We start from the raw sequence: 13,430 nt of genomic DNA on the forward strand, positions 1-13,430 counted from the left end.
GTGGAAATGATCTAAAACAAGAAACAAAACAAAACAAAGCAAAACAAAACAAAACAAACAAAACAAACCAAAACCAAACCAAAACAAAACAAAGCAAAACAAAGCAAAGCAAAGCAAAGCAAAACCCCTAAACTACTCCGCCTTCCCCTCTTCTTTATTCTCCTCTGCCCTCCCCTATCCCCCAAGGAAAACATATTGGGTCTGATTAGCAGAAATCCTAATTTCATCTGTATGCAAATGAAAGGAAACAATAAGTCACCCTGGTTTATCATGGTTTTAGAAAAGACTAGTCATCTTTTTTTTAATTTCTTCAACAATCAATCTGGTTTATTCCTTCAAGTTCATATTTGACATCAGATCCTTCTCTGTATGACAAGGTTTAAGACCTTATCACTTCCTCCTGTGGTACATCTCATTTCACTATAACTTTCTCATGAATGTACTTACATTAAACCCATAGCATTTACTTGCAGCCTCTGTGCAGCCTCAGGACTGCTGAATCCACTTCAGTCTTGTAAAAAGGTTTGTGTGCTTAAAAGCTTCCCAGAGTTTTTTCCAGGTCTGTGAGTTGCTTTCATAAAAGACGATGTTTTTCCTGACAAACTTCGTGTCAGTGTGTATTTGTGCATAGATCTAGCAAAGCTTTTTTAATATTAAAATGTTCCTGTGAAAAATAGGAGTATGTCAGAAATTATTTTTTTTTATGGGTAACTGCCATTGTTCTTAATTTTTGTGTGGAAAAATGACAAATTTAATATTAAAAAAATTTTTTTACAACATTTTTCATTGCTGTGTTTTTCACAAAGAAAGAATTGTTTTAAGTGTGATCGATCTGATCTCAGGTAAATGTTTTGAACACTTGCAAAGTGCCACCCTGGTAAGTGTACATACACAGCTACAGCTTTTGGGTTTGTTATTTGACAGCTTTTCCAGACGGGGTTTTGGCTGGAGAAGTTCAGACATCTAAGACATCTATATTTACCTAGCAGTGTTGCCTTCATGAAAATGTGCAAGGGTTACACATAAACTTCTGTGTATCTGTGTCTTGTTTGATGAAGAGCTCTGGTTTAGTGCTGCATATCTATTTATAGTCATATATTTTAATTAGTTCTAAATGGTTAAAAAGTGTTATTTAAAGTAATAAAGAGAGTATGAAAATTGAAATGCTTAGTGAAACTTACTTTTTTCAGTGTCGAGGTTTCACAAGCCCTAGACTTCTCTTTTATATGCTACCAGTTAATGCAGATTTATATTGATACGTGTCAGTCTTGTGGTGTTTTACTTCTTTCATCTCTTCTCAAGTGAACCTATACATGTAAAAGTTTAGGAACACAAAATTGCAAAGGGAAGTTAACTTGACACATTCAGTCTTTCTTCTGATTTGAGTTTTGAACCAAAAAATCCCTCAACTAATTGTAACCTGAACTATTTGCCTATTTGTTTCAGCCCATAATAGAAAAATTAAACTTTTACAGAAGATGAAAAATGTGATGAAATTTCAACACCAGCATTTTTTTCTTTTACGTATTTTTTTCTTTCCATTGCCATAAAAAGTAAGAGTAATCTGATGTATTTTTTTAAAGTCTAGACTAGAATTCAGGATTTGCATTTTATGCCTCTTTTTTTTAAATTATCTTATTTCCCCAAATACTTTATTTAATAAGATTTCATTTCTTTGTTTTCTTTCCCATGTTGATTAGAGGTAAATTTCTAGTATATGTGTAGATGTGAATACATACACACATCTACCCACCATGACTTACTAAGAACTCCCATCTCACGTTCATCCATCTGAAATTTTGAGGTCTTCCTGAAAGTGATGCTGTCACAACACCTAACAGACAGAGCTTTGTGTGAGTTTTCTATCCTGCCTGCTGTTAGCTTAGTCCAGTATACCAGAATGGGAGATACTGGCCTGGGGAGAGCTTAGGCTCTTTGCAACTGTGGCAGACTTCATAGTGGGAAAGCAAGCACTGGACATTTCAATGATATTCCCTTGCACTGACCAAATGGCTGCCCATCACACAATTAGCTAAGGATGTTTCTCCTCCCTCAGGCCCCAATATACCATATTTCTGGAAGATTGTATCAGAACCTCAAATTTCAGAAGGTGGTTGTTCTGTCACTGTTATATTATTTGTGCCCCAAGTAGTACTGAAGCTTTAAAGCAGGTCTTGAGGGGAGAGCTGCTCATGTGTGGAGGAGAGAGTTCAGAGGCTTATTTATATACTCTGTGGAAGATCCTACAGTAAAGGGGTTGGAGGTGCAGTGCTAGACTCTGGACATTTGGTAATCCTTTGCCCTCAGGGAAGAGGATTTTGCATCAGGAAATATGGTTCATGTCATTCATCTTTTGCTGTCTTGAGCTAATACCAAAAAGTTATTGTGCCTTTTAATGACTTATTACACAGAAAATTCACTGTACCTGGAAGAATGATCATACAAAAATACTCTAAAACAAGACTTCATGGTCAAAGCCATGTGATATATCAGGTCACTGTGTCTAGGTAGAGTTTGGATCTGTACTTTTTTCACAAATATCAGTTTCCTTTGGGCTGCGGGGGGAACTTTTCAGCCAGGACATCTTGCTTTGTTCCCATACAATTCAGCTGCAGTTATTACTGACTACTGAGAGGACCCTTTGGTAGAAGACTAACTGGAAGTGAGGTGTGCACAAGATAATATTCTTAAATAGATAAATTTGCTTAAAGGAAGAAGGGGAAAACCTTTGCAGACAGTCTCTTGCACCAGCAGCAGCTTGTGTTTTTTCCTGACAGCCCCCATTTTGTTTTCTTTGTTTTCTCCGTGAGTTGTTTTAAAAAGGAAGCAGGGGCCCTTCTCAGAATTGCAGTAAATGTAATTGAATTTCAAATGTTGTTTTCAAACAAACAAACCATAGAAAAGCTGAGGATGGGGAAAATAAGCAAAGTTTTCTAAAATGCTGTTATACAGGCAAACACATGTTTTGAGTTAAGTTGAGCTCATTTCTGGTAACAGTATTAACTTTGTGATGGCCATGACCAGCAGGCATATGGGGAATGGAGGGTGGTTGGTTTTATCAAATTAGATCTAAAGGGGAAGAACATGTATTTAGGTTCTTTTTTTCTTTTTTTTTTTTTTCTTGGTATTTTTTAGAAGGCAATTTGGAAAGGGCAACAAGAGGCTGGGAGGGCTCATAGAAAGATCATATTGTTTTGGTGCTGGAAAAGAGGATTCTGCTTTTTTAAAAGAACTTCTTCTCAAGATGACCTTTTCTCTTTATTTCAGTTTAAAATGTAGCACCGGTGTGGAAAATCATGGTGAAAAGTTGTATCTGCTTTCTCTGAAAATTTTCTCCTTGACTTGATGTTTAGGTGTGACAGAGCTCCTGTGCATAGGAAAGTAAGCAAAGTAGTTTTTATGCTACATTGACATTTCATAGCTACACAGTTATATTCCATGCTTTTCTTTTCTGAAGTCCTTTCAGCTACAGAGAATTTCAGCAATTCATGAGTAACTGCAGTGAAATAATGTTTGAGCCAACTCATCGCTCAGTCTGAGTTACATGCTTACAACAGAAGGTGCTTCAGTGATACGGAGTAGTCAGAAAAACTAGTCTTGGAGAAACCAAGTAAAAAGGACTTCCTGGGATCATACACTCACAAGAGGTTGGTATGTCACATCTCTATCAATTTGCATTGCTGATGAAAAGCACTTCCAAACAGAGCAAATTCTATCTTTAAGTGATTTAAGAGTAATAAATACAAGCTTCCTACCTCCTTCCACCTCTCCTCCTTTGCACTGGCCCTCTCCCATATAAACCCACCAATGTTGCTTTAACTGTGTAGCTTTCAGAGCAGAAGCTTTCTTGGTTCACCTGTGTGCCAAATGGACCCAGCTGGAAAACCTTCACACACAGCTAAGAATGGGACAGACTGAATGCTCAGTGCCTGGTAACGCAGGCGTTAATTCACCACTCTTCTGCATAAGTGGAAATCACTGTTAACAGAATGCCTAGGGTTTATCTTGCTTTCCCCTGGTGTAAATTGGTGTCTTCAGTGTGAGCCTGTGAAATGGAATTTTTCAGGTTTTCTCCCCATCTAACAGTTAACAACCACAAAACTATGAAAGACAAGATTTTCTTCACTCTTTCACTGAAGGATGAAGCCCACCTTACTCTGTAAGAAGAGCTATGGTCTGGCAGCTGTGCCAGCAGAGCCAGCCCAGGCTGTAGCCCATCTCTGCCATCCCTCTCACCATAGGAAGCAAATTGTCAGTCAGACTCACACTCTGTCCCAGTTCTGTGTTGAAATACAAACTTAAATTAGGGATGAACAAATCCAAATTAGTAGAGATGATAAAATGGACAAGTAACAAAAGCGACTAGTAACTTCTGCTGAAGTCAAAGTCACATTAAGCAAGAGAAACAAAGTTTAGTGACACCTAATACATACTACTTACAGGGAAAAAACAAACACATCAAGATAGGCCTCTCTTTTCTCTTATCTCCATTTTCATTATCTGTTTTATCAGGCAGCAAAGCAGAGATAGCAAAACACACTGAGCAAGTTTAAAGTTTTGTTTTGAACAAAATGAATTTTCTGTGCTCTACATCCATGCTCAGACAGCATCTTTGGACAAGCGTATTTCTGTCCAAGGGGGGAGGAAGAAGATGAAGGAGGGAGTCAAAACATGAGAAGTGCCCACCAGTTGTAGATGACACTTTTGTATGGCATGTGTCCTCACACAGAGATGGGGGCTGTGGTAACCTGTGTTGTGCCTGCACCCACAATCCAGTGGTCATAGCTCTGCCAGTATGGCCATTAAAACGTGCCTCCAGAAGGTCATGCCCACCTGCCCAAAATCATGGGTGGCTGTTCTGTAGGACATTGTTACTGTGCCAGGTTATTTTTTTAACCTTGTTCACTATTTTTAGGAGCTTTCTATAGCCTTTTTAGTGAACAGATACCAGAAAGAAGATATAGGTCATACCCCTATCAAAGGTGATGAGCTTATCTACACTTCAAAGGCTATGTTTTCTTCCCCTTGCCAAGAGATGCACAAGAAAGAAGAGGCAGAAGCTCAGGTCTAAACCTCCTCTCCCAGGGAGAGCATGCCTTGGTCTCCCAAAGACCACTCCTCCCTAGGAAGACAGGGAGGCCCCTTAACCCCTCCATATCCAGTCTGGAGGACTACATGCCAGGGACAAGGTCCCAGGGCAGGTGGGGAAGGCACCCGGCACTGCCAACCCCACCATTCCACCAGCTGGCATACCTCGAGAGGCCAAGGGGAGGGTGTAATAAGGGGACAAGTGTAACATGCAGCCTTCCCCTCTCCGCCTGTCTGTAGCTCAGGGGCTTCCTGAGTCACAGAAGTCACTTGATAGCTCTTGATGAATCAAGGGTTAATGAACGAGATATTTTTAATCACTTTTTGAACCCATGTTGATCATCAACATCCACAGCACTCCTTGGCAAAGATTTTTACAGCCCAAGAATGTATTTTGTTGGAAAAGATTTATCTGATTTGCTTAGTTTATAACCAGTATAATCATTCCTTCCCTTAACTACCTCTGCTCCGGGCTGAAGGATCCTAGACCACCTATTTCCTTCCCAGGTGAAAGCTATTTCACACCTTTCACCACTCTTGTCTTTTGCTGTCCCGATTCATTGTATTCTTTTTAGGTTGGACAACCAGACCTGCATGCAGTTTTTGAGCCACTGATACACCTGGAATTTTTACAATGTCATTATAATATTTTCTGGGGGTTACTGCTTTTTATTACCTTCTTATTAATTCCAAGCATTCTTGAAACCAATAAATAAACAGATAAAAACACACCCACATGTTACATAGGAAAAAACTAGATAGACCATCAGTTTGCCTTGACAGGATGTTTGTGTTGTGATCCAGCAGATCAAATTGCTGCTTTATATCAAGTGTCATCTGGCTCTGACAAAAAAAAAAATTTAAACAAAGCAGAAACAAAACAAAACCCCAGACAAACAACCCCAGCCACCCAACCAAAACTAGTATCTTTTAATCTTGTCTCCTATGTGATTTTTGTAATATTGAAATAATATTTTTTTTCATAAGCTTCGAATTTGTTATGAAATAGTACCTGCTTGCATAATTGTAATGGTTTTTTAAGCCAAGGAAAAAATCTTCATCCTGATGTGATACTCTGGTGGCATCTACCTCTACCTTCTTCTGTGAATGACATGGACTCTGAAATTAATCTCTACCTTGCTGTGCTAAACACCCAGGTTTTGTGCAAGACGTGTATGCACTTCCCAGTGTTTCAATAGAATAAAGAAATTCCATATACTCAGTGAGAACTTTGCTATTGATTTGTTTTGGAGCAAGATTGGTGTGCACTCATAACATTTACGTGACAGTTTGATTCGCATTCACCGCAAGTGCAAAAATTGTATTTTAATTGCAGAGAACTGAACACCTCTTTAGGATGTGTGCAACCACAATTATGAGTTCTATGCTTTTTCAATCAGATATTTAATAAACCTGTATTATTACCAAACATCTCAGTGTTTATCTCACTTGGTTTCTTTGACAAATAATGTCATGCTTTTATGTGCATTGTAAAACAATTGATTTTTTTTCAGAGACCCTTTTCAATCCGCTTCACTTAAGAACAGGCTTTCTTTTACAGAGGCAAAAAATCTTCTGCATTTTGAGTCTGTGAATTCTTTTACACCTTATTGATTACAAAAATATAATTTAGTCTTCAAAGTTATTATTAAATATGAACGATATCAATGAGCACATTAGCTGAAGTTTTCTAAGTATGTGTGAGACTAATTTAATTGAGTTCAATAGATTTATCTATCTTCATTGAAGTTCAGATCTTATGCATGGTGTATTAGTATTTTGATAATTTCACTTTTTAGAGTAGTAGTGTATCTTCAAGAACTCTGAGCCTGATTTAGTAGGTAAATGAGGTTGGACTGATCATACTGTGTGTGTATATGGACCTACACCTCTCAGCCACCTCTTCTTTTTTCCTTTTAATCCTGCTAGCCAGCTTCAGCCAGCGTTTGGCTGAAGGTAAAAGAGTAATAAATATTCAGTGTTCACAAACATTAAAGAAGTAGTCATCAAGGGAGAGGGCAGAGTCTGTGTCAGGCCAATTCATTCAACCTTCATAGCCATGAAAGGATCCCCATAGGCGAAGGACATAGAGTTCTTTTGTTCCAGTGCTCATTTGTTTTACTTCAGCAGTCAAACACCAAATTCAGCTTCATATAACCAGTCTGGAACAAAAAAACCCACATGATAATTTGGAAGGATATAATTTTTTGCTTATGGCTGTATCTCACAGATCAAATCAGCTTACTATCACATGCTTCATGTTCTGAGCTCCAGTTTAGAGTAAGGCAAAGACAGTATTTGTGACACTAGGTCAATCAGCCTTCAAGCAGCTAATGAGTCCAAAATGTATCCCACTGTTCTGAAATGACTTTAGAGGGTGCATAAATGGCTATTTCAAGCAAAGAAGAGGACATTTTCAGTGATGGTTATCAGTCTTGCATCTGCTCAAAAGAAGAATTATAAAAATGACAGAACTTTCAAATTAGCAGATATACATGGTCAAGACAGGGCACCTTCTGATGACAAGTCTGAGAACACAGGGCACCTGAGAGCCATCTTCTTATTCACCACTACACTGCTTTTCCCTGTCTTTCCATTTCCTACCTTTTAACTATGTTTTCTATTTGTGCTGCTACATCTTTGATAAAGTTTTTTCCTCAGTTCTTTTCAACATAAGTGCTGAACTAGAGGCTCTGCAGTAAGAGGGAGCATGGGAGGGAGTTCTTGCAAGCCCAGGGAGAAAAGTAGAAGGAAACAGACATCCTCAAGTGAAATGCAACATCCTTTGGAGGTGTCTGTCTTTCTCCATGGGCTACAGAGGGGTTCTGGTTTTCTAACAGAGGCACCTCACTTAAGTGGAATGAATCTGGTTACAGGTGTTTGCATATTGCTCCACACAAGGCAGCCTTTGTCTTGGTAGAAGGCTTGCCATACAAATATGTCTAGTTTGTATTGATCTGAGGGGCTGTCGTAATCATAATGATGATGTGCAGGTGCAAAATTACCCTGAAGTAAAGGGAATAAGAAAGAATGACCAAGTGATCACAGTAGGAAGACGGGTACATAGATGAAGAAGTAATTCAATGCTGTTTCTTCCCATCACCAGAAAAAAAAGTACTGAAGCCCTGATGTGAGATCAAACAAACTAAATAATATAAAAAAGACCCAAATGCAGTGATTGTCTAGACATCAAAGGGACTGATTTTCCAGTCCCCTCACCTTCTGCAGTGACCTATGCTCAGGCAGGATGAGTGAAGAGGGGGTGGAAATGCAACTGCTCTCATGGGTAGCCCTGCACATGGCTGTATTCTGCCTCACAAAGTACAGAGCAGTGAAAAAAACAGCCCAAAAGCTGTTACATGCCTCCTCTGATGACATGTTCTCAGTGGTCCTTCATTCTGCGGACTGACACATAGAAGTAGTTGCACTAACCCAACCTTTTGGTACCCCAGGGTCAGGTAGTTGAAAGTCTAGCATCCTGGGATCTCACAGGCTAGATGAAAAAAATTGTATATTGCGGAGTCAGCATGTCATAAAAGACATTTCTCCTCAGTCTCACAGAAGAGATGCAGTAATTTTAAATGTATGTGTAAAAGAATAGGCATCAGAATTGTAAAATGCATTTCTTCATACACTTTACAGTAAGTTTGCATTCGAGCTAACAGTGGCATTGCCTTAAAGGTATTTGAGTGTTTGAAACGATGCACATGTATGGTTCCAGGAAATAAAGATAGTCTGAACATATTTCAAGAATAGGTAACAGATTTTTGGAGGGTTATTGAGATTTCTGAATCAAAATCTGGCTGAAGACAATAACAAAAACCTGTAACTACAAAGCCAAATTTCAGACACTGCTTAGATGACCCTGAGGATGTATGTGCCCTGACATCTAGTGGAGCTGTGAGCATTTGAGACAGATCCATGATGCAGCTGGAAGGGAAAGCTGGGTGCCCAAGTCATACAGCGGAGAGGCAGTGGCAGTGGAGTGCCACCCTGCATATCCATGCTGGGACCTCAGTGAGGATGTATTAGTTTGGGTCCTCAGGCAGTATGTCTGTAGTCACGCAGCAACGCTTAAGCAGACAGCTCCTCTTGTATATCATTGTTCTACGGAGACAGGTTGGGTATCTGCACCTCTTGTGGTACCAGATCACTAAAAGCCAGATCCACAAAACTGAAGATTCCCAGTGCAGAGCTGCCTGAGGGGCCTGACCCATGAAGTCCAGCAGCTCTTGCTGCTGTTTACCATTAGGCCACTGGCCTCTTCTCCGGAGAGCTAGTAAACAAGAGCAATACTCAAAATGATTGTCAGCACAAATATTTTCTTAAACAGCCCTCAGCTGTCACAACAGCTTGGCTGCAGGCATAAGTTTCTGTATGCCAATGATGCCCTGTGGGAAGCAACCTCCAAAGGTCAGAAACACAAAAGGAGCCCATATCTGCTTGAAATGCATTAGCATAACCCTTTGCCGAGTGTCCTAATTTAGCTAGGAGGACATGCAGAAGAAAAGAGTGCTGCTTGAGCTCCTGTTTTTGAATGTAGCTGATAGGTGTCCTTTCTTTTGAAATGTAAGCTTTTTACAAACGCTCCAGAAGCTGGAGTAGCATGGGTGGTTTACCAGAGGAATTTACCAGTCAACTGTGCTATTAGAGAGCAGATTAACAAGATTTTTACAGACAGTGTGAATAATCACCACAGTGTGTGCCAGGATCTTGCTACAAAAGGATTTTCTTGGCATCCCCTGGTTCTGGGCTCTCTGTGGCTGCTAAACAGCCCTGTGGAATAATTGCCTCACCTGGCTTTGGCATTACTGCTGTTATTTTTCAGTGTGTACGTTATTGTACATGCTCTTCTTAAAAGTTTTTGCTGCCAAAGACAAATGCACTATGGCTTGAGAGTTTGCTTTTGTGAGGTGACTGACTGACACCTAGTGTTTAAAATCTACTCACATAACAAATAAATAAATAACCAAAAAGGGTTATTTTAAGTGAGGAGAACTTCCAGATTTTTCAAAGTACCACTCCATCAGTAATGCTCCAAGTCAAGGGCTCAGGTGTCCTAGAAAACAGCATTTAAAGCGATCACAGGATATGCTGGGTTACTAAATCAATAATCATCATGGCCTGATAATCACCATGTTTCCACTAACTTCATCATCTGAAGTATGCTGCCTCTACCCCAGACCTTCCTGTGCCAATACAACTAACCCATGGCTCTAGAGCTGAGAGGGAAGTGACCTGTCACTCACCAGTGGGGTGGCCCTGGTACCTCTGTGCTCCCACAAAGCCCAGCAGTGCCCCTCTTTCTGCTGCTGGGAAAGTGGTTTCATCCCCACTTGTACTACAAGTCCCTGTGCTAGCAATATGGCAGGAGATTAACAACAAAAATACCCCAAACAGGTTTTCCTGAAGCCTCTTAATTTCAAATTACCAGGACTAACCTTCCCACCAGGAACAGCCTTTCTCTTTAGCATACACTGTCTTCAAGCTAAAGGAATGCAAAATACACGCCACATATGGGACAGATATTCTGTTACTTTATTCTTTATTGGTTTTCATGAAGAAACAAATTGAGAGATGTAAGGATGCACATGATTTACAATTTTTATATAACCCTGAATGCCTTATACTTCACAGACTTCAGTCAACTAGGGCAGGTTTACAATGCATCAAAGCTGAGTACATTCACAATATAATGAATATATGTTACTGTAAATTCTCCTTAGCCTGCTGAAAGTGGGTGCAATTTTGCTTGTGTCCACCTCTTTCTGTCATTGCCAGATGTTTGAACAGTCCATGGTATATGCATCACTATTTCTTTTTATTAAATGTCCAAAATAGATCAGGGATAAAGCTTCCCCATCGTGTGTGTTTCAAAACATTTTGTTCTATGAAAACCACCCTGTGATTCAAGATGTTACTGAAATTATGTAGGTGGTTAAATCCCCTCACCGTACTATCACTGGGAGTCCAGATGAAAAGTTTCCCCACATTAACACAGTTAAGATGAACTGGGTGACTTTATGAAGCCATCCAGTTCTGAGATTTTCTGGGTTTAGATGTTAGCTGAACAGTGTGTCTTGCTGTTCACCTGAAGAGAGAGGTCACTTGGTTTAAACATTAGCAGTAAACTCATTAACCCGTCGGTTGGAAAACATGTACGATGCCTCAGCGGTTCCTCCAGCTGCTTTAAAAATGTGGGTGTAGTTTGTCAGCTGAAAGTCAGTGGCTGGCCTAGACCAGTGGTCCATTTTCTCTCTAGTAGTGCCAGTAGCAGGTGCCTAGGGGAGAAAGTAAGAAGAGGGCAGATGCATTCTCCCTGTGTCCTGCAATTTATGAGTGGAAGACCATGTAAGCAAGAAGAGTTGACTCTATCTAGCAAGTCTTTGACAGGTATTTTTTCATGGTTTTGTTCAGTTTCCTTTTGAACCCATGTACATTTTCAACATATTGTGGCAAGCAGCTCTATAGTTTAAAACTTGGGAAAAGATTTCCCCACATAGTAGACTCTTGCACAAAATGAGGGATGAAATGAGCATCTGTTAGCTATTGTGGTCTAGAATATTTACATAATCACGGCATTTCTCATTTTCTCCATTGGTCAGAAAAACAAATGACAGCCAGAAGCCAAAACAACCTTTAAAATACAATTATTTTTCATACGTATGAATGCAAAGTGGCAGCCTGCTGGATCCAAACTAATTTTGTGAGGTAATGAAAACATAATAATAAAGTTGCATGGTCTGGAATACTAATTCTTTTCATTCTTTTCCATCACTTCCATCTCTTCTTTCCTTCTTTATTAATGTCTTGCTTTGCCTATGTATTATACATGTATTTATTTATGCTTAGCTGTTTTGGATTTACTGCAGCTAGGTAAGTATGACTGTGGGTTTTTCAGAAGCTTTTATAAAATTAGAGGGTGATAATAGGAAAGCTGAGTAAAGCTATGGAAGTTTTGACTTAAAAGTGTTGACTGCTTTACTGGGTCTGTGTCACTCCAAATGTTTTCCTAAACTAAACACCAAAATCATATTCTCTAATTATTTTTCTAGTGGTTAGGATTTTATCACCTGCAAAGTTTCAGGACAACCAGAGGCATGGTGACAGGCTTTATACACAATTAGCATTCAAAACTGTGACCTGGATTTTTTTCCGAGATTACCAAAAAATACAGAGATGTGTATATTCTGATAAGTTGCAGTAACACAGCTCTTAGTGCAACCCAGTACTGCACCAGACACCAAAACATTTTTATCTTCTCAATGTCATCTTTATCTTTAGAGTTCATTTGTAGGAGCCATCTGGTTCCTTTAGATATAAGTAGATCAAGTTGTACCAGTCAGCTAGCATTGGCTATTTAAATGCCAGCAGATAATGCATACAGCTGTAATGGAGAATTACAGGCAGTATGCTGAGAACACAACATGCACCATACATACACTTGGCTCTGAGGAATATTGATGCTCTTTTCCATACAGACAGCGTGTCCTTGACCATGTTCCTTCCACATGCATACACACACAGTCCACACTCACACACTCTTTCTTCATCTGTTTGATACATTTCACTTTGGTGAAACATAATGGTATACAATTACGTGTAAGTTAGATGCTTGCATCCTCCAGCCTCTCCAGTTGATAGTGAGAAGAATAAAACTGTGAATTCAGCCTTCAGCCTAAATAATGCAGCCAGAGACTCTCTGCCCTTGCTCTTGATCAAGGCTGTTTCTGACCAAAACTGATGTTGCTGGCTTTATAATATTGGTCATAAACTTGATGAGATATGAACTGTGACTTCTTTAACTGTGCTGGAAAAAATCCCAAACACAAAGGCTACACCAGCTAAGCTGTACTTTGGTCAAAGTATCTCATGTCTTCTGGGCAGGGAGAGGCAGAATGAGTAGGTCAAGAAAAGCGTGTTTTTCCAATGTGGGCATTTAATTTGAGTCTAATCCTCTAGGATCTAACAAGAAAAAGACGAGCATTCCAGAGGGAAGAGTCATGCTGGCTTAGACACCTGTTCTAAGCTGAAGTGACATGTTAGCTGGAGGTTTTTTCTCAACATTCATGGGCCTTGGCCAGCTCTGATTAGATACCCAACCTTGTGAAGCTAAAATTAGGGGACATGAATCCTGACAAAGCCCAGGTCTTCAATATAGAGGGGATGAACTTTTTTAATTATATCAGTGCAGTTAAAGCAGCAGACCTGCCCCAAGTTAAACCAGTTTGAAAACTTACGGAATGTTTCTCATTAAAGTAGGTTGGTTGTACGATAGGTGGCAGCAATGGTCAGCCTGAGCAGCCTCCATGCAGAGTCCCGAGCTGAGGGGTGCTTTACCG

Source organism: Falco naumanni, chromosome 2 (genome assembly GCF_017639655.2).
Source record: "Falco naumanni isolate bFalNau1 chromosome 2, bFalNau1.pat, whole genome shotgun sequence".
NCBI lineage: Eukaryota > Metazoa > Chordata > Aves > Falconiformes > Falconidae > Falco > Falco naumanni.